Here is a 22319-nt window from a genome sequence, read left to right as displayed (position 1 = left end):
TAATATTTTGGACATTGTAGCACTGGAGGCTTTCTTATGTACTACTACACTTACAGTGTGTTGTGTACTGAAGACTCAAAAATGGTAAAATGGGTGTAAGGCCTCCTAAAAGGACCACGAAGGCTGGTCAGGTACCACCACCAGCCTGTACGAGAAGACCCAGCTTGTGCAGAAAAGGGCGAACAAAGACATTTTTATGATTTATTACAACAACAAAAAAAATACAAGGAAAAGCTGAAAAGAACAAAAAAATGACAAAATGAGTTGCCTAAAAGGCAATCCTACAGTAAACAAGTCCCAAAACACAGTCAATAATCTTAATCCTTAACAGAGAAGCAAGAAAGCCAGTAAAACCAGAATACTCTTAAGAAAAACAGCAGCAGAACTAAACCATGATTTCCTTATCTGTGTTTACTCTGCTTTTAATGTAGACAAGTTTAAACATCTAAACACAGACAAATAAATATTGACTATAAATAAAAATAGAGTAACACTGATTTATGGGAAGCAAATTCTGAAAAGGATTTATGTTGACACAATATTCTCATCTGTCTGGCAAAATTTGGAAGCAATTAAAAGAGCAAATGTTAGAAGGCATAAAGGGATTTATGATAAAACTTCACTAGGCATTAGTGAGATGCATCTGGAGTAATATTTGCAACTGTGTGAAGTGAATTCAAGGTGGAAGCCTATGAGTTCATACAAAGGGTTGTCAGAATCTACCAAGTCACCTACTTAAAGTGAAAACTTTGGACATGATTTTGAAATATTGAGAACGTAGCTGTTAACTATATTGCTTATGTTAATAATATTCTCTCATTTGTTAAACGCATGTTTAACGTTTAAAAAGTAATTATCCATCCATTTTCCAACCCGCTGAATCCAAACACAGGGTCACGGGGGTCTGCCGGAGCCAATCCCACAAGGCAGGAAACAATCCTGGGCAGGGTGCCAACCCACCGCAGGATACATACAAGCACACCCACACACCAAGCACACACTAGGGCCAATTTAGAATCGCCAATCCACCTAACCTGCATGTCTGTGGACTGTGGGGGGAAACCGGAGCGCCCGGAGGAAACCCACGCAGACACGGGGAGAACATGCAAACTCCACGCAGGGAGGACCCGGGAAGCGAACCCAGGTCCCCAGATCACTCAACTGCGAGGCAGCAGCGCTACCCACTGCGCCACCATGCCGCCCAAGTAATTATCCTGTTAACAAAACATTTACAGCTTATTATTTTATTTGATTTCATCTACTCCTGCTTTTTCAATAAATACTCAGTTAAAACCCAAAAGATTGATACACCTTAACATTAGCAGTACTTCAACATTTATTGACATTCTGAGAATAACAGTAGTGAGCTTTGTCAATAATAATAATATAAAGTGCAGTGAAAAAGAGTCCCTTTAGGATTTCCTTTTTTATCGAAAACCTTTGACACCAAATGTTTTCAGGTCTTCAATCAAAATATAATACTAATTTTTCTGGTATTTCTGAGGACCAAGTGAACAAATAACATAACCTACAGTATGTTATCTAATGAACACAGCTAATCAATCCAAACTGTCATCTGTTTGAAAAAGTAATTACAGACTTGTTAATTTAACTCTATCATGGGATAAGTAGAGTTACAGTATATGATTGAATATAGCCAGGCTGTTCAATATAAGCCTCACTTATTTCGACCCTTATCATCAGAGTCAAGTTGGCAGCACAACAGTACAAGGACATAAAGCCACACAGCCCTGAAAAATGTTAATATACTGTAAATATAAATATATTGGATTTACATAACCACATAGCTACATGAAGAGCTACATAGCCAGAGCTAATTCTAAGACTGTGTGACTTCACCAACAACACTAAGAGTTATATTCTCCAACTCCGACTGGAAATGTTGAAATTCCTGGACGTTGTCAAGATAGTGTTGGTAACACATCTGGAAGGTGGGTAAAGCACCCTTGGAATGACAGACTGGTGTGGTGGTCCCCATATTTACGAAAGGTGACCAGAAGGTGTCCTCCAACTGTAGAGGCATCACTTTTCCTCAGCCTCCCAGGTAAGGCATATGTAAGGGTGTTTGAGGGAAGAATACATTCAGTGGTTGAACCAAAGATATAGGAGGAACAATGTGGATTCTGTTCTAACCTTGGAACTGTATGCCAGTTCTTAGACTTCAGTAGACCTGGTGCAATTGCTGGAGGGTGCATGGAAATATGACAACAAGCACATCATGCTTGAAAATCTACCAGTATGTCTTATTGAAAGAAGTTCTGTAAGGAAGAGTGAACTAAAATTCCTCCTGAATAATCTGAAAAAGTGATATTGAATTATAGTAAGCATTTAGTTGCAGTTATTGTAGCTAAAAAGAGTCAACCAGTTTTGGAAAATTTAGACTTTAGGATTTCCCATTGAATTTTACCAATGCACAATAAAGTAAATGATCATAAAAGGTGTAAATCAGTGGCTTAGATTAATATAGCTGATGAGGGCAATACTGGAATTAATATAAGCCTACTGTATCTATACCTAATTTCTTGTTTCTTCATTTTAGATATCTCTTCTTATATTTTTAAATGTTTATCTGTATTTCCTTCAGATCTCTTACTTTTGTTCCATTTTATCAAGACTACAGGAATTGATTTTGGCTCCTTCAACTTTTCTATCCCATCAGTTCATAAATATCAGTTATGGTTTTAACTTCTTTAATTTATTGTCTGTACTTTACTATTCTATGGTCGAAAAACTCATCTTTTTTATATCTTTTGAACAACTCAATGTGTAACATAAATTTACAGAATTTTTAAAGAGTTTAAAATATCATTTTCTTTCTCTATAATTGTTTTACCACACAACATAAACGTCCCTATGGCAGTTAATTGAATCTGTAGTTTATTTTTTCAACACAATTTAATTAAAGTAATATGTGAGCATACAGTATGTATGTTGTTTAAGACAACAGACAGAATATTCACAATTAGTTACGTTTGAAAATGTCATGCCCTAGACAAGTGGGAGTAATAGAATATTTTGAACAGTATGACAGACTGTCATTTTAATATCTTTTATTAGCTGTCCTTGTAATTTAGAACTTCCTGATTGAGGAAGTGTGGGAAGCATTATTGTCTCCGGCTTTAGGCCTCTGTCAAGATTTTCAGTTTATGAGTACAGGATCTGAGGGAGGGCAAAAACCTTTAGCAAGCATGCTTACCACTTCCTCTGGGGGAGTTGAGACTTAAAATGAGTTGCATAAATGGAATAAATGTTATATGTCAAAGCTAGTAACAAAAAGTCCTGAATATTCAGGTTTAGTAATTTGACTAAAGAATAACTAAAACAACACATTTCTTAGAGAGGGTTTTTATTTATTTATGTATGTAAGCCTCACATTATCTATTTATCTACTTTTCTCTTCAGTTTAGGAGGGCGTTTCATTTTAGATCTCAAAGAGCAAAATATTGGAAACATTTTGGAAAAAAGAAAATGTCCAAAGTATATTGAAGAGAAAGAAACCCGGAGCTCCTTCCTAAAATGCTTTTTCAACTTTATAGATATACAGAAATAAAAACACAAAGTTAACCAGAGCTATGAAATTAAGAACAAAATGTTTCTTTAGAGGTTTTCCAAGTCACAAGTGAGGTTAAAATATGTGAAAACTAAGCTCAGTTCTTTTGACAACTGATGCCATGAAAACCAGAAGTATTTCTGATGTTTGCCAGGCACATCACTCTTTATGATTTTAAACAGCCAACCTCTGCAAATTAAGAAACAAATATAAGCTGGGATCTGCTTGCATTTTGCTTGAACAAAAATGAAATAATTGCAGATTGACCTCTGGAGGAGTGTTGTATTAAAGACTACTGCATAGGCAGGAAATACAAAACTGTTTTCCTGACAGTGAATAGAGAAAATGGTCTACATATACTGATGTCCCACAGGACCTCTGACAGTATTGTGACTAGGCACAGCGTGTGCACCCCATCTTGCCTTACAAATTACAAAACAATTTTGTGCCAGTAGATGGTGGCAGTATGTCCACTCTGACTAAACTGAATTTTTTCATCAGGTTTTTTCCCCATTTGCATTCAAGTGCTCTGGGAATATGTTGAATTAACACTTGCGGCTGTTAGGAATATGTTAGACATCGGTTTGACATACTTCATTTTAATTTTGAATTGATGTTAATTTTTTGTCCTTTGAAATAGTTCATTATTGCAGTTTTCCAAGGGCATTACTGTGATTTTTACTATAATCATGTTCAATACCAATCTAGTACTTTTAATGCATCTCAATATGTGTCAAAGGAGGAATTATGCATTCAGAAGTGTCTAAGGTTTACGAGATCAATGGCAAGGAATTGCTACTTAGTCTCTGTACCGGCCAAGCAGACATGTCTTGGTTGTGTCGATTGATATTTGGGCTTCAGTTTTTACACATTGACAGCAACATGTAAACTGAATCATTTCTTTTTCTTTGGTTATATTATTGAATAACAATGCACTTGTTTTGTTATACCTTTTGTGAAAGTGTTTATTTGATATTTGGACTTCAGTTTTCACATCAACATTTTGTCAATTATTACTATAACATGAAAAATGTTTCTGTTTTAGTTATTTGTTCAACATGTCATGCCTCACATTTCCTGTCATCCTACATTTATCCAGATCATTATAGACATGGAACACACGTAAAATGTATTTCAAAAATATGATATATTATTTACCCTATACAATTCCCGACATCTCACAACCAGATAAACAGACTTGAGCTCGGAGAATTTTGCATCTCAATTCAGCTGCGTCGGTGGAGGATGGGATAACAGGCTTTGTGAAACAAAGATGCTGATGAAAAGGTTCAAAGGAATTTAAGGTGGCCTGGCATTATGACTTTTTTCGTAGGCTTCAGGAATTCTAGTGTTAAGAAAATGTCTGCTTGTCTCTGCCACACTCTAAATAAAATCCTTTTTGATTGGACTTTACCTCCAGTCTGATATGAACATAACTCCATCCATCCATCCATTATCCAATCCGCTATATCCTAACTACAGGGTCACGGTGGTCTGCTGGAGCCAATCCCAGTCAACACAGGGCACAAGGCAGGAACCAATCCCGGGCAGGGCGCCAACCCATCTCAGTGAACATAACTCCCTTCTCACATTATTTTGCACATGTGAACTTCTGGTTGTTTTCGATAAAAAGCAAACGTGCTGCTAATTTGTTGCTTGATCTACACAAAAAAGTAATCTTTCTTATATCATTACATAAAAGATAATGTATTTTTCATAGGCAAGTAGATCTTGGAGTGACATTTAAACAAGGTTTGTCTTACTGTATGCAAAAAAAAAACACACTAAACAGTTTATCTGGTAGAGCTAAACCAACACAGATTTGTGAAAGGTTAGCACAAGCTCAATATGATGGGGGATTAGGCTCCATTACTTTCAGCAATCTATGAGGTATTTTTTCACTTCACTTTGCCAGTTTAAGCAAATGTGAATAAATCATAGCAAGTAGACTTCAAAACCATCCAGTTAAAGTACAGTAATGTCTCTTTAGTTGTTGTGCATGGGGTGTGCTAAATTCATACTATAACAACTGGCAGACTGATAGATAACACTGGTGCTGTTGTGTGTTCGTTGGAGATACAGACAACACTCTCACAAAGTTTTGGGTTTTTGCCTTCCCCGTGTAATGAAATGTCCAATCGTCTTTCTCAGACTTGTACATTCAAAACATTGAATTACAACCATGTCAAAGGTATTGGTGAAATAGCCGGATTTATATAAGGGACGGACAGGAAATTGTGTACAACGGGTATGATAGGAAAATCCAGGAAGCGTCAGAGATGATGTTGAAACATGGAGCTGGAAGTGATGTCATCAGAGCGAGACAGAAGGGAGGTAGCGGTTGTTGTAAACACAGAAGGGAAATTGATTGCAGGTCTTCAAAAAGGTTTTCCTACTTGTCTGTTTTCCTGCTGAATTAAAGAGAGAGGTGTTAGTACTCTGTTCCAAACACGTTTTCTGTGAATTATCACACTCCACTGAGCCAGTCGGCTGTTCCCTACTTGTGCGTGTGTGACACAAGTATGAAGTGTTTTTGAAAAAAAAAAAAAAATTACTGCTTTCAATGAGAATCCCATAAAACATTCATAAAAGAAATATTCTTTAAATTCAAATTTTTAAAAATCCTGTTTAAAAACTGTTATATAGGATAGAGCTCAGGATTCCAACACAGTTCAGTGAACAGGAAGTGTACATGCCTACATGTATGTGCAAAGTGAATTGTCTTCTAATACTGAAATGGCTAAGAAACTTTGCTTGTGCACATTTCTGCTTCACCTTGAATGCATCTGTAGTAGGCAGGCAGACATCCTCGATATAAAGAATTTTTAACTAATGTTAAGGAAATTTTAAATGTTGTTTAGTGCATAATCCAAAGAATGCCCGCAGGGAAGAGCAAAGGTCAAAAACAGAAAGAACAAAACAAACTATAAAAAGGTAAGGCAAAATTCAAAGTCAGAAAAGAACATTTTCCCTATTCTAAAGATTCTTTCCTAAATATTTATTCACCAAACAAAGACTTCAGGTTTTTAAAAGTTTTATTTAAAAAAAAATGTGCATGTTTAGAAACCCATACCATCCCGTGTAATGGTGTCACTTGCGGCAATTATAAGAGACAGCAGTAATCATAATTGCCATGAACAATAAGGCCTCATTCACAGGTGAAGATTCCAAAATAGCAGCGGATAAATTCACTCACCATTCAAAATGGTGGCAGACTTAAATCAGATAAAAATGATAACTAGGCCAAATTCACAACTAAATAATCAATAATTAGGAAGAGGAAATTCTAGGAGTGAAAAATCCATGATTCATTACAGTGTTTAAATGTGTCTTTTGCAGAACATAGAGTTTACTTCTCCAACACCCCCACTGACTGCATTAGGCATATACTTAGTACTTTGAGGCGATGGGACATTCACATGGGTTCTGTTCATTTTGGGCCTTATGTATAAAACCTCACTTAAGATTCATGCTAAAATTTTGCTTACGCTCAAAATGCAAAAACGCCATAAGCATGCACAAAAAAAAAAATCAGATTTATAAAGTTGTACATACACCAAATCCCACATCAATTACCTATAAAACTATACACTATGTGTGCAGGCGCTTTTAGCCACTCTACTTAATGGCTTGTCAGTAACCATATACAGCATAAAAGCACCGTTTTTTAAATTTCACAATCTAATCACCATATGGATTTACCTAAGTCCCTGAGCGACCACTTTACTACAACCACAGAAAAGGCAAATAATTAAAATTAAGTGAATGTGAAGTTGAGGTATTACTGACTGATGTGGAGATGTGGGGCATTGCAGAAACACTCTTTATGATGGTCTTTCTGCTAGAGTCCCAAATAAAAGAAAAAAAAATGAATCAAAGTAACTATGTAGAGTGAGCAATAGCAATGTGGAATCATGCAGCATCTGGATTACCACCAGTACACAGCGTGAATTAATGTAGACCGTATGTGCAGAAGTGCAAGATAAGAACATTCTTATTGAACTTGTAAAAAAGTAAAATCATTTTTCTAAGTGAATGTGAATGTTGTAATTCTAGTCTCTTTACATTAAAACATCTTTGAATTGCTATTGCACTGATGTCCTGAGACCATCTATGTTTCTGTGCTATACTGTGCAGTACTGCACAAGCCATCACAATGCAGTAAACGTTTGTGTGGCTGTACAGCACTGTGTTGCCCAACAAGTCTACACACTGCCATCTACCTTTTAATGAACCAATGGTCTGTTCTATCACAGATGGTGTGCGGGAGAGCCTTTCATTATACCTCCTCTCTTGTGGTGTGCCCACTCTCACCTGAAAGAAAGGTTAAACAAGTTGTTTGTAATGTGCTAAACTTAATTACAATTCCTAACAATTAGGATTACTTACCAAAAAGCCAACCATCACACTCAATATAACCGTGAAGTTTGCTTCCCACACCATTGTTTAATAAAATAAAGGAATTGTGGGGTAAGCCATGCAACAACATTAGTTAACACATTTGAGCATCACCTGTTAGTTTTTTATTAACTGAATGAAAGTGCTTTCTGTTTGCAAAAGCTAATTCACTCTGTGATTGTGCCTTTATTGCAGCATGTGTGCAATCAATTGCAGTTATTAAAATAGGAAAATCAGCAATTGTTGAAAATTGCCTTTAATATCAGCTTGCTCATCCTGATGGTAAGAATATTACGTGTATTTATATAGCATCTAAAGTATACCATTCCATACAGGTATGACTTTGAGATTCTTGACTGGTCAGCCAGTGCATGCTGAAAAGCACCCATTGTGAAGTGTCTAGAGTTTTTAAAATCTGTAACAGAACAATGATCATAGGATTTCTGTATGATGCTGTCTATAATGTACAGTAGGTTCCAATTCAGCACATAATTCCAAGAGAATGGCTCTAAGAAGTATAAATCACCTTATAAGCCAGCCTTCATCATGAGCCCAAAAATGATCACAATCCGTGAAAACGTGCTTTAGCCTGTCATTGGCGATATCCTCCAAAAGAGCTAACATTGCCATTGCCAGTTATGTTGTACAACACACAACACACCCCTTTTATAGACAAAACAGACAACCAACACAATAGCAATTACCATTTAGCATATGCCTTAGGCGTTATTACTGACACTGAAGACAACTGTATTTAGGGAATATGTCAGTAAACTGTGAAATAATTAATTCAAGAACATCAGAATGTGCAATGAAATGAGATTTTCTGTTCATTTCATTGTCCTGCTTCCTGGAGTCACTAAAATGGAAACATCAAAAAAGTCTGCATAGGAGTTAACGAATGCTCAAAACTTTCTGCAAATTTATGACAATTTTGTGTACTATAAATTCCACCTTTTGTCTAAGAAATGGCTTTTGTATGTTTCTAAGTCTAAACAAGTTTTATACATGAGGCTCCTGGCTTATACCCAGTAGCGTAGCTAGGGGTGGGTGGAGGGGGAGTTCCACCCTGGGCGGCACATTTTTGGGGGTGGCATTATTAGCCAAAAGGCTCAGTACAATTCGTGTGTAAGCAGCAGGGTTCGGAAAAATATCATTCATGAATGAAAAAAGTAAAATTCTCTGATTTTTATCAACAAATGCTTCAAATATAATTTTTAGACTGTCCTTCTGTGACGGCATCAGACACAGCAGTTGAAATTTATGAGGTAATAACAAAAATAAACGTTACACCGATACTAATTTCTAGAAAGATAAACAACTAATTTAGAAATTTAGAATTTAGTTTCGTTATCAATCGGAATGTATTCTTGCTCTGCGCAGGAAACATCCCCACCTATCACTTGTACACTACACTGGTTCTGGTTTTTGCAGTGTAATTATATTAAACTAATAATTAGAACACGGCTTATCAGTGCGTCTATACTATATTTTTGTCTAGTTGATGCTTATAAATAATTATATGTGAAAAATTATTGCTGTATCTCTATATATGAATAAATCTATGCAAAATGTATCTTAATATTTCTCTAGTCATCACTTTAATTTTCTATTTAAATAGGGCAGCATATTCAGATATGTTGGAGGGCGGCAAATTGAAGCACCGCCCTGCCCGGAGCGACACAAACTCTAACTACACCACTGCTTATACCTCTTGCCTTGTCTGCAGACAAAGATCAGTGCTTATCTTGGCCAAAGATGGATAGACTTCCTTATATTAGTATGTACAAGGCAAACTAATTTGTGTATGTTTATTTTTTTCTCCTCTGCTGTAAATGTGCTATATTTCAAATTATACCTTTATTACATGGGTTCAGTTCTCAGTTTGTTTTGTTTGCATTTTTTCTCTGTTTCTCCCCAGTATTTTCCATTTATTGTGCTCTAGTTTCTAAATTAGCGAAAGTGATGTTTTCTGATTTTTTTGTCCAGTTTTCTCCCTTCAACCTACAGTATATGGAAGTTGTTAGTGGAGCGTAATTCCCAGTGATCATAATAGGTTGGGGTAACTGTAGAAATGGGTACTCTATGGAGATTGTTTTGAACTATTAAATTCTGTACAGCAATTACAAAGAAATTTGACATCTGTGAAGTGTTTTACCAACACTCCAAAGTGAAAGCAAACCCGTAGTACTTCCCTCCATTTAATCGGAAAATGTCTATATACAGTTAGGTCCATAAATATTTGGACAGAGACAACTTTTTTCTAATTTTGGATCTGTACATTACCACAATGAATTTTAAATGAAACAACTCAGATGCAGTTGAAGTGCAGACTTTCAGCTTTAATTCAGTGGGGTGAACAAAATGATTGCATAAAAATGTGAGGCAACGAAAGCATTTTTTTAACACAATCCCTTCATTTAAGGGGCTTAAAAGTAATTGGACAAATTATATAACTGGAAATAAAATGTTCATTGCTAATACTTGAAAACCCTTTGCTGCCAATGACAGCCTTAAGTCTTGAACTCATGGACATCACCAGATGCTGGGTTTCCTCCTTTTTAATGCTTTCCCAGGCCTTTACTGCAGCAGCTTTCAGTTACTGTTTGTTTATGGGCCTTTCTGTCTGATGTTTAGTCTTCAACAAGTGAAATGCATGCTCAATTGGGTTAAGATCAGGTGACTCACTTGGCCATTCAAGTGCTTTAATAAACTCCTGGGTTGCTTTGGCTGTATGTTTTGGGTCATTGTCCATCTGTATCATGAAGCGCCGCCCAATCAATTTGACTGCATTTAGCTGGATTTGAGAAGACAGTATGTCTCTGAACACCTCAGAATTCATTCGGCTGCTTCTGTCCTGTGTCACATCATCAATAAACACTAGTGTCCCAGTGCCACTGGCAGCCATGCACGCCCAAGCCATCACACTGCCTCCACCGTGTTTTACAGATGATGTGGTATGCTTTGGATAATGAGCTGAAGCATTTTTAGTATTTTATTGTAGGCTGATTTTAACTATGTGTTTTTATTAAAGTCTTGTGCATCGTATTTTCGTTCTGCAGCACATCTTGGATGTTCTGTTAAATGACAAATAAAATTGAATTGAATTGAATTGACTTGAATATTGTTCCACGCCTTCTCCATACTTTTTTCTTGCCATCATTCTGGTAGAGGTTAATCTTGGTTTCATCTGTCCAAAGAATGTTTTTTCCAGAACTGTGCTGGCTTTTTTAGATGTTCTTTAGCAAAGACTAATCTAGCCTTTCTATTCTTGAGGCTTATGAGTGGCTTGCACCTTGCAGTGCACCCTCTGCACTTACTTTCATGCAGTCTTCTCTTTATGGTAGACTTGGATATCGATACGCCTACCCCCTGGAGAGTGTTGTTCACTTGGTTGGCTCTTGTGAAGGGGTTTCTCTTCACCATGGAAATGATTCTGCGATCATCCACCACTGTTGTCTTCCGTGGACGTCCAGGTCTTTTTGCGTTGCTGAGTTCACCAGTGCTTGCTTTCTTTCTCAGGATGTACCAAACTGTAGATTTTGCCACTCGTAATATTGTAGCAATTTCTCGGATGGGTTTTTTCTCTTTTTTTCTCTCTTGTTTATATCTTTGTATCTGAGTGTGGAATCACAGATCTACAGCAGCTGATTAGAAAGGGAATTATCGGTATACACCATCCAGCACATGCTGTCTCAGCCATGCTGCCTATTTGAACTGCTCTCATACAACAAAAGCTGTTCAGAAACAGTTTCATCCCAAGAACTATAAACACAATCAATCAGTCCATCAAGTGCTTCTTGTAGAACTGTTTGTACTTATAAGTACAATTACCTCAATGTAAACTTGTGATACAATTACAATATTGCACAACCTGAACCACTTTATAAAGCGCATATTTACATATTGTCTCAATAACGACCATGAGACATTGCAAAGGTTTGGGGCAGCCACCCATTTAATAGTTCCCGGCTGCAAAACTGCTTCAAAAGTAACGACATGTTTATTCAACAGAGTCCACAACAGAACTGACTTTCTTCAGGCAATATGGCGGCTTTAAAGGCAAGCAAAGGAAGTGATGTCATCAGCCCCGGAACCGGAAGGGACGTCATTGGCTGCCCCAGAGCCGGGCGGGATTTCCCTAGATTGGTCTGCAAAAGATCGAGAGGGAAAGTTAGTGCACTTCGCCACCCCCTGGTCTGGCATGGAATTACATGTATTCAAGCCCTTTGGTTGTCTCCAAAACACACGTGCGTGACAATATGATGACGATATCCTTTTAAGATGAAATGCAGCAAAATATGTTTATTGCATTATACAGATAAAATGTTAACATTTAAATAATCTATATTGTTAATAATTAAACATGGGAGGACACTGTGTCGCAGCGCTAGCAAGGAGCTGTTGCCATGTTCAGGGATTGTTCCTGCCTGGCACTGTATTCTTGCTGGCACTGGCGCAACACTGGAAGGATAGATGGATAGAATGATTAAACATGTACTACGAAGTACAAAGATATTTCAATGTTCCTTAAAAGTTTTGGAGAATCAGCGTTCTAAGCTTACAGACGGCTTGACAGCTATTACAGAGCCGATTGCGTGGCGATTGGGTACTTGGGGAAAGAAAAGGAAGGACAGGAATTGGGGGTTAGTACGTTTGAGAGAGACAGTACTGCTGCAATAAATTATTTCATCGAAGGTCGCGCACAGCGCAGCAAGCATCTTGTGTGAGGCAGGAACAATCTTTGGATGGGGCGCCAGTTCATCACTGCACCACTGTGTTCCTATGTTTAATACATGCTTTAATTGATGTATGAATACTGAAATGATATCAAGTATACATCTCAGTATTTTAATTATTCAGAGAACTGTAATATCACAAATGTAATGGATTCTGTGTCCTGCTGAAGGAAGAGAAAGCCCGTTTAAGAAGCACGTAGTGATTCACACACATAGAGCACATAGAAGATCAAATATAAAATCAAATACAAAACAAAGCATTTAATGTGCTACTTTAGTTACGATGGGATTTGAGAAACTAGTAAATTACACGATTTTAAGATGAAGTTTATGATGTTCTACTTTAATGACAAAATAAACTACATGATGAAAGTGGAAATTTCAAGATTAAAGTTTGACATTTCGAGCTTTTTTCCCTTTGTGTCCCTATTTTTTTCTTTTCTCTGTTCTCTAATAAGCTTTCATATGACACTCAGATGATGAGCTATGACTCGCCTTTTCACGGCGACTTTGATATCTGACAACTTTTTTTTATTTCGGGCACTGTGCGACTTTGTGAACTTGAGCTTTCGAATTTCTCCAACACTCTATGTCACTCGATCAACTTCCTTTTGTTGTTTATATCACTGTTTAAACCAACAAATAGTATGTTTTTCCTTGCCTCCACTTGGTATTCGTTGAAATTCTTCTATTTTCCCCTGTGCTTTTGCCATTGCCTTTTCACAGAACCCTTTGATTAAGGGCTATTTATATTGATTTGCATATTCAAAGAGGTATAATTCTGGTAGGAGTTGGGGAGTGGCAGCAGGCGTGTGCACGTGCGTTACTTTTCACACTGACCGGGATTTATGTAGAGGAAGAACGTGGAAGTTGGTGAATGCTCAGATTTATGAATCTGGATTTTTTTGTGCGTACACACATTTCCGCTTTTGTCCGTACGCCATGTTATAGTGTGAGTTCTACACACAGAGTTATGCATGAGGCCCCAGATCACCACCTGTCTTTCATGGTCATTTAACACCACCTTCATACTCAAAAAGGTTCAGCAAAGACTTTTTTTCCTTAGGAGGCTAAAGAGCTTTGGGGTGGGAACCATAACACAAGCAAACATTTACCACTGCACTACTGAAAGTATCCTGACTGGATGCATAACAGTGTGGTTTGGTAATCTGAATTGCCCGGATCACAAACTCCTCCAAAGGGCTGTCTGTACAACTTCTAAAATCATTGGGACTGACCCTCCACAGTTTCATTCCATCTACTTAACTAGATGTCTGAGGAGAGCTGAAGCCATCATATTTGATGACAGCCAATCAGCGCATATCCTGATTTCACTTCTGCTTTCTGGGAACTGCCACTGGAGCCTCACCACTTGCTCCACTAACTTCTTCCTCTAGGCCTCTCAATAACCTGATCCTACCTGCCCTGCTCTGTGTAATGTACCCACCTGCTGGTTTATGTGTAATTGTACTGTACGTTACTTTATTTGACTTTGATCTTATTTACTGTATTTACAATCATGTTTATTTTTTTTTTTGCTACTCTTGTTTTGTTTACTGTACTTATTTATACATCACAAGAATTTTACTATGCTCTTTTAGTGTATGTGATAATAAATCACTATTCTAATCTGATCTAAAAAAACACATCCGCATTTATTTACAAAGGATTGGGGAAGTTAGCAGTCTGCCTTGGTGGGTTCACAGTTTATATGTAGATAACTGTACTGTTAAATACAATAGAAAAGGAAAATGCCTACATTTCAATGATAAACAAGATGTGGGAGGAAAACTAGACCACTTTTTGTGAAGTGTAAAAGAGATGAAGGCTTTTAATCTTTCATGATTGATGTACATCTGTCAAAAAAAAGCATCTTTTGCATTAATGAAAACTTTACATTTTCTGATAAAATCTTTAGCTTTAATTTTATATGTGAGAAGGATGTACTGGGTATTAAAGAGATGTACAGTATGCATGGATTTTAAAAGTTTAAAACCATCTTCTTACTGAGTCACTTCATAGAGATGATAACATTGTACTTTGGAAATGAAGAAAGCTGTATTAGAATTTGAAATAGAACCTTGCAAATTAAGGCTTAAAATACATTACTAGTCCATACCCGTTGAAATTGTAGTCATAATAAGCCATTATTGTACTTTTGCTTTAAAAAAGTATGTTCAGAACCAACAAAAAAGTGAAGTAATTAAAAATATTTACTGGAGTGCACTTTTGCCAAAGATAGCTTCAATTTTACAGTAAACACTGTTGTACAAAGTCGTGATCATTTTATAAATGCTTGCTTAATCCTTGTAATGCATTTTTCTTTTTACTGCTGGTCATATCTTTTCATGATGTGTACTTTCTAATCATTTGAATGCACATAGATCCAGTTGATTGTGTGGGAGTCACCAACTATTAAACAATGGTTTATAGTCACGGTGATTATCTATATCTATTACTCCCTGTAACAACCGGCAGTCTGTTTTGTCAATCTAACTACACGATCAAATAAGAGCAAGACAAAAATAGAAACCAGCAAGGACATGGATTGTGACTCATGCAGAACAAGAAAATAAAAATGTGTTGTTTTTAAGCTCTCACAAGTGTCATTTGGCAATTAAATGGAGGGCTGTCAGAAATAAATGCTGAAGATCAGGATCTAGTAAATCACAATATTACTGCAGTACATTTGAAAAATATAATTATTAAAATATAATAAAGCATTAAAGGTGTCCATTTCTTTTTTATGGACCTTAACAGATGTTTAAATTTATTTTGCATTTAAACTCAAGAAATTTTTTATAAGAAATGTATTTCAGTTGAAAAGATTTACAGGAGTGAAAGAATAATTGCACTATGTGTCTGCATAGGTTTTAGATAGATAGATAGATAGATAGATAGATAGATAGATAGATAGATAGATAGATAGATAGATAGATAGATAGATAGATAGTTTTACTACAATATACCAAAGATTTTCATACTATCTTAAATTTTCCTGATATGAGTGGGTGTATTTTTGTACCCTGCAGAGGGGAACTACCACATCCAAGGTGGTTACCTGCTTTGTGGCCAGTGTTTTCAATAAAGCATCCACTGACTTAATTATTAGATTAGGCCATTCTTAATTTGAATGAGAATATAAGGTAACAATGTTTACAATTTATAAACTTGGTAATTCGTTGTTCAATAATTGTAAATATATACTCAGTAGCAGCATGACTGTAAAATGAAAAGAAAAATATTCTCAACTTAAAGCCTAAATTCCTGCACAGCAATAGAGACAATTAGCACTGCAGTAGATGTTACCCTCCAGCCAACAATTACACTCCCCCACTCCACATAAAATCAAATTGTTCCCTGTTAAATATCATAATTGCATTCACCTGTTAAGAGACAAGAAGAACATACACTGATGGAAATAACTGGTATCAGTAGACATTGGGATAAGACTGCCACTACTGCATTTTGTGACTCCAGAATAGTCCGTCAGCACACAGCCAGATGGCCTCCCAGTAGTTTCCAAGGCAGAGGTGTGTATGCAGCCAGTGCCCAAAGACGTACTCGGCACAGCAGCATCATCACTACCTAACCATCGCATGGGGGTCAGTTTTTGTAATATTGTCTTTAACAGAATAAACAGATGGTGGGCTGTGTCTCACCTTTTTACGTCGACTGTGATTTATGACCACTTATTTTTTCTGAATTAGAACTTTCGAGTGTCTCCACCATGCTATTGTTTCTTACACCACTGCATAAGCCAACAAATAGTAAGTTTTTCCTTGCCTCCACTTCACATTCTCTGAAATTGTTCTTTTTTTAAGTGCCTTATTCATTGTTTTTTAACCAAGCACTAAACGGAAGCTGACATTTACAATGATTTGCATATTAAAATATGTGAAATTCTGGGAGGAGTTGGGGTGGGGCTGTAGACACGAGCATGTGTGTTAAATTAAGTGCCTTGAGCATGGGAAAGATGCTATATAAATAAAATGTATTATTATTATTATTAATTTCTAGTTCATTGGGATTTGTAAAGGGGAGTTGTGTAGAACTTGGCGTACGCACAGATTTATGCATCTGGATTTTTTTGTGCGTACATATATTTCCACTTTTGCCCGTACACCGTGTTTTAGTGTGAATTCTATGCACAGTGTTATACATGAGGCCCCTGGTCTTTTTCCCTTTTTTCATACTCAATTGAGTGTCATAGTGGCAGAACTTATATAGGTAAATAAGGCATCATAGACTCATAGTACCTTTCTGTTCTAAAACAGTTTTATTTTTATTCGTTTTGTGTGTCCTCATATTTGTTTACATTGAAAATGGGAAAAAATATTTCCATTTTTGTTTTTGTTTTTTTGCACTACTATATTGTAATACCAATGCAACCAAATGTTATTTTACATAGTGTCTGATATATAATGGCAAATTAATTTGTACCAAATCAAAGGACATAAAGAATGTGACGATAGTGTAAATAAATCACTTTTTTACAGTCAAGTACAAGGATATGCACTGGTGCAAGAAAAAAGAAATTACAAGCATGGAGGGTTGAGAGGTTTTTTTTGTTTGTTTTTTTTTTTTACAAAAAAGTGTACTTATACTGCTAAAGGAGATACCTAGAGTAACTTTTATCAGATCAGTGAGGTTTTTTGTAGTTTCTTTATTAAGTCTGCTTTTATTGTTCTTGCAATTAAAATACTAAGCTTTATTTCCATTTTTGTCTTTATTATCTCCATACTAATGTGAATCCAGTGAGACATTGTCGGCAAAACAATTTCTTCAGTATCACACACAACACCTATGACCAAGTTTTCCCCATAAATAATAGTTAATGCAACTGTAGGAAAGTATTTGGTATCTGTTGTGCCAGTTAAGGAATTCATTCAATAGAAGGAATTAAATTACAAATGAACTCGCAACAAATATTGAAAAGGCAAATGAAAAGGAATACTAGTGTATTTGATGTAGACTTGAATGTTTTGCTTTAGTTTCTTGCTAATAATTTCTTTGTATAAGTATATAAATCTTTGACTGAACAAAATATCCTCAGCGGCGTCAGGAAAGGTTGCTTTTGTGAAACATGACCAGAGAAAGGCACACAGCAGTATGCTCAATATTTTACATGTGACTTAATCATTGTGACACCCCATTAATGAGAATTTTGGCATGACTTATTGGAAATTAGAGGTCACTGCCTCCACCTTCTGATGTCCCAATAATGTGTCCACTGCATCCTAATCAAAATTTGCCCTTAATTGCAGTCTGCAACAGTTAATACTGATTTATGGGTGGTTGCTGCTTTAGACCTTTCCCAAGTGATTGAACATAATGTGGCAAAATAAATTGCTCAGCGAGTACAGTTACCCTTTTATTGGCATGGTTTTGTGTTTCCTCTCTATTTATTTAATAGTTTCTTCACCTGTTATGAGTTGTACTTTGCCACTGCTTTTCCATGTTCATTATCTTAATGAATATCTTTCTAGTGCCTTAATCAATGGTAAAATCAATATTCATGAGTTATATACTGTGTAATAACTGAATTGCAATTATATTTGTATGTGTACTTTGTATGAAATAGAGAAATTATTGCCAATGAAAGGTTCAATCTTATTTGAAATATTTAAGCATTATTGTGTGCATCTGTCTCTGCACTGCAATTTTTATTGCATATTGTAGGCAGTGGTGGGCTGAGCTATTTTTCTGTGTTCATGAGCTTGCGCTCTTACTGATGCCACCTTACATGTGTTTGATGGATACAACCTGCAATTGGCTTGCTAGAGTGCTTTGTGTGGAATGAACTTGTTTTTGCTGCAACTTGTTGCTTATGAACACTCATACATATTTATTGTAAATAGAAAATAAGGTGTGCTTTATTTGTATTATTGGAGAGTAATATCTGTCAACTCCCAGATAAAAGATGACACTAAGCACAAAAGCGCAAGAAGGTGTGCGAATGAATATGAATAATGTTGCATCAGTGCCACATTGTTTTTCGAAATGTACTATACAGGTCATAAAATGAGTTATTCCAAATATCATATATACCCATGTCTCTGTTTTTTTTGTCAGTGTGGCTTTGACATCATGGACCATAATGTTTTCCGAAATGTACTATACAGGTCATAAAATGAGTTATTCCAAATATCATATATACCCATGTCTCTGTTTTTTTTGTCAGTGTGGCTTTGACATCATGGACCATAAGGTGCATACTAATTCAGCGTGAGCAGGAACACTCAATAAAACTGAATAAAAAAGAATTCAAGTAACGGTGAGATACGAAGAAGGCAGATTCACCAGCATTCGTGTGTCAGCTTTTATCCATCAGAGAATTTCCAGTTCTATTGTCTTAAAACAGCACTCACATATACAGTTATTCCCAGTTTCAGATAAAAAGTAACTGCATCAGATCTGGGGTGCGGGGGGGGTGGTTTGTTGTGTCATGATTGGGACTGAGAGAATAAAAGTGGGGAAAAAAATGCTAACTTTTACAAGTGCTATAAATTTACACTGGTTATTACAGACACAAATCAAATGTATGTTTTTATTGTATAATACTCAAAACGGTAAATTTGCCGGGGAACTGGTTTCGAACTCACAACCTCTGGATTATAAGTCGGCAGTTCTAACCACAGCACCACAGACACTGTTGTATTGTACTTGCACCTTTTGTGAAAGTGTTTATTTGATATTTGGCCATCAGCCTTCACACATTATACAGCTCATGTCTACATGTTGTCATTTATTACTAAAACATGAAACACGTTTCTGTTTTAACAATGCGTTTACATAGATTGTTGTAGACACAAAACACACATCAAATTATTTCCCCTTACAATTCTGGGTAGCTCACTCCCAGATAATCAATCAAGGCAGGAACTGGAAGACTTTCTTACCAGTTCTGAGGCGGTGGGGGGGGGGGGGGGGGGGGGGGGGGGGTTGGGGGTGGTGGTATAGCAGGCTGCTTGCTGCTTGGGTTTATCGACACATTTAGAAGACAAAAGACGCTGACGGAGAGGTGCAAAGGGATTTAAGGTGGGCTGGATTTACAAGTTTTTTCATTGACTCTGGTATTTCTAGTGTTAATTGGCTGCACAAATCATGCTCCCTGATTTAGAGTTCTTCATTACACCTTGGTAAGGCACTGTATTCTGGTTGCTGCCTTAGCAAATAGCTGTTGCTCATTAAAGTTATTCTGTATTTGACTAAGTTTAATAAAAGTGATTAAATAATTTAGAATAGACAATCTTGTATGAAAAAGCACATACTTTACCAAAGATATACAGTAATATATTACATAGACCTTTGACTATGTTAGGATGACATGGCAGTTTAGTGGTTAGGGTCATCACTCTCTGTTCTAAAATCCTTGTTTCAAATTCCTGACTTGTCTCTTTTTGTGTAGGTTTTCTCAGAAGGCACAAGATTGTTTTCAAATCCCAATGACAAATATTTTAGGTTAGTCGGCGTCTCTAAATTGGACTGGTGTATATGTAGGTTTTTCGTAATGGGCTGCCCTATCATCCGTGGGCGTTTCCTGCCTTGTTGGAATAAGCTCTGCCATTGTGTAAGCCTGTTTTTATAGTGGGGGGTGGGGATTATTTCTAAAACCTCATAACCATGCCTAAGTAAATATCATGCTTCATCCCCATGACCACACACATTGTACCACATGACCAAGCCTCATGACACAGCAACTATATTGGATCCCTGTAGCAATGTAAGATTTCCAAATGGGAAATATGCCAAAAATGAACAACATAAAACCTGCATGAAATACATTCTCTTATTCGTTGAACTTTGCACATTCCCAGTCTGCATCAGTACATTTTCAGTATGACCTCAGCACTTCATCGTCCTAGATATCTCTTTGATTACAATTGCTGTCTGATTTTAATTTTTATATTTTAGTTTTGTTTATAATGTTTTTGTTTTATCTATTGTTCGCTGTCCTTGAGTGTTTAGAAAGGTGCCTATGAATAAATAAAATGTATTATTGTTATTATTAGGAGAGAAAGGTGAGTCATAAATAAGATAAAGTACTCATAGTCACAAGTGAATTTCACAAGTGAGACCTGTGCCACTGCAGATGGATTAACTAAAACAATGTTAATTTAGAGATATTGGTGCTTTACCTCAATAATTTATTAGAGATACAGTGGAACCTTGGTTTGTGAGTAACTTGGTTTACGAGTGTTTTGCAAGATGAGCAAAAATTTTTAATTTTGACTTGATAAACGAGCAAGATCTTGCAGTACGAGTAGTATGTATACTCTTTGTCTGCTGAGCGTCATGTGATCACAACTGAGCTGATGGTTCTTCTCTCTCTCGCTGCGGGATTGTGGGCAATCGTCTCCTATTCTCCGTCTGAGTCGGCGTGCCTCACTCATAGTAAACATCCATACGAGCGTATACTGTTTACTACAGCATTAGCATTGTGACTGTGTGTGCATGCGTGCACGCACGCTTGTGTGTGTGTGTGTACTGTGACTTGCGAATCCCCGTCTTGCACAATAAAACACAAAGCTGAGTCTCAGTACTTTAGCAACACCAGCTTTATTCAGCTTGAAACAGACACAGCAGTCAAGCAGGGCCCTGCGCATTTATAATGTTCCTTGTATCACCCATCGATGGCAGGCGCTTATAGCATGTCCGCGATCTTTTTGGATTCGTTATTACGGCGAACTGCTACAGCGCTGGGAGACTGCGATTGCTTTGGGACGCTCTTCTGTGTGTCGTCCCATTGGATGGAATCCCACAAGAGTTTAGGAACTCACTCACACCAGCCATGATTCTTTTCAAAGGTAAAGTGCAGGTTAATTTGTTTTATGTATTTTTACTTTATATTTTGTATTAATCATTTTTATATGAATAGTTTTGGGTTGTGGAACAAATCATCTGAGTTTCCATTATTTCTTATGGGGAAACTCACTTTGATATACGAGTGCTTTGGACTACGAGCACGTTTCCGGAACGAATTATGCTCGCAAACCGAGGTTTCACTGCACTAGATAAAAGGGAAGTGATGGCCTGGACAGAGTAATTTCTTCCATGACCAAGGAATAGCCATTGATGCTTCTGTGTAGGAAGTGAACATATACGGCCTAGCATGCGTTTTAACCATCACAAAAACTCATTTTCTACAGACTGTTTTACAAAAATAGCATGCATACTTAAGCATCTTTGAATATTTTGTAATCGATAGGTTCAAAAAATACTGTATTTAACACTTACTCTTGATTGTTTCCAACAATTGTATTTCATGATCAAATTTTCAAAAATGTATTTTATGAAAAATAGTGCTTTGTGCAATGGAGACATTGTCTATAATTATTCATTGCTGGTATCTAAATATTTTTGTAGTTTCCATATGAAACAAAAAGTCCTTTAATGTCATGTTGTGGGATGACTTTCATTTGTCTTCTGAAGCAGTGCTAAATAACTGATCTTTCTTTGATAAAAATAAAGAGCAAGCATCAAACATTTGCTATAGGACTTGTGGTAAGTGGGTGGGAGGTTCAAAGGAACATATTTAATTTTAATACATTCATATAACTTATTATAAGACAAGTGCATAAATTTGAAAGGTCACACTGTTCCTGCAC

This window comes from Erpetoichthys calabaricus, chromosome 3 (genome assembly GCF_900747795.2).
Source record: "Erpetoichthys calabaricus chromosome 3, fErpCal1.3, whole genome shotgun sequence".
Classification (NCBI taxonomy): Eukaryota; Metazoa; Chordata; class Cladistia; order Polypteriformes; family Polypteridae; genus Erpetoichthys; species Erpetoichthys calabaricus.
The sequence above is the reverse complement of the archived record's forward strand: the minus strand, read 5'-3'. Positions refer to the sequence as shown.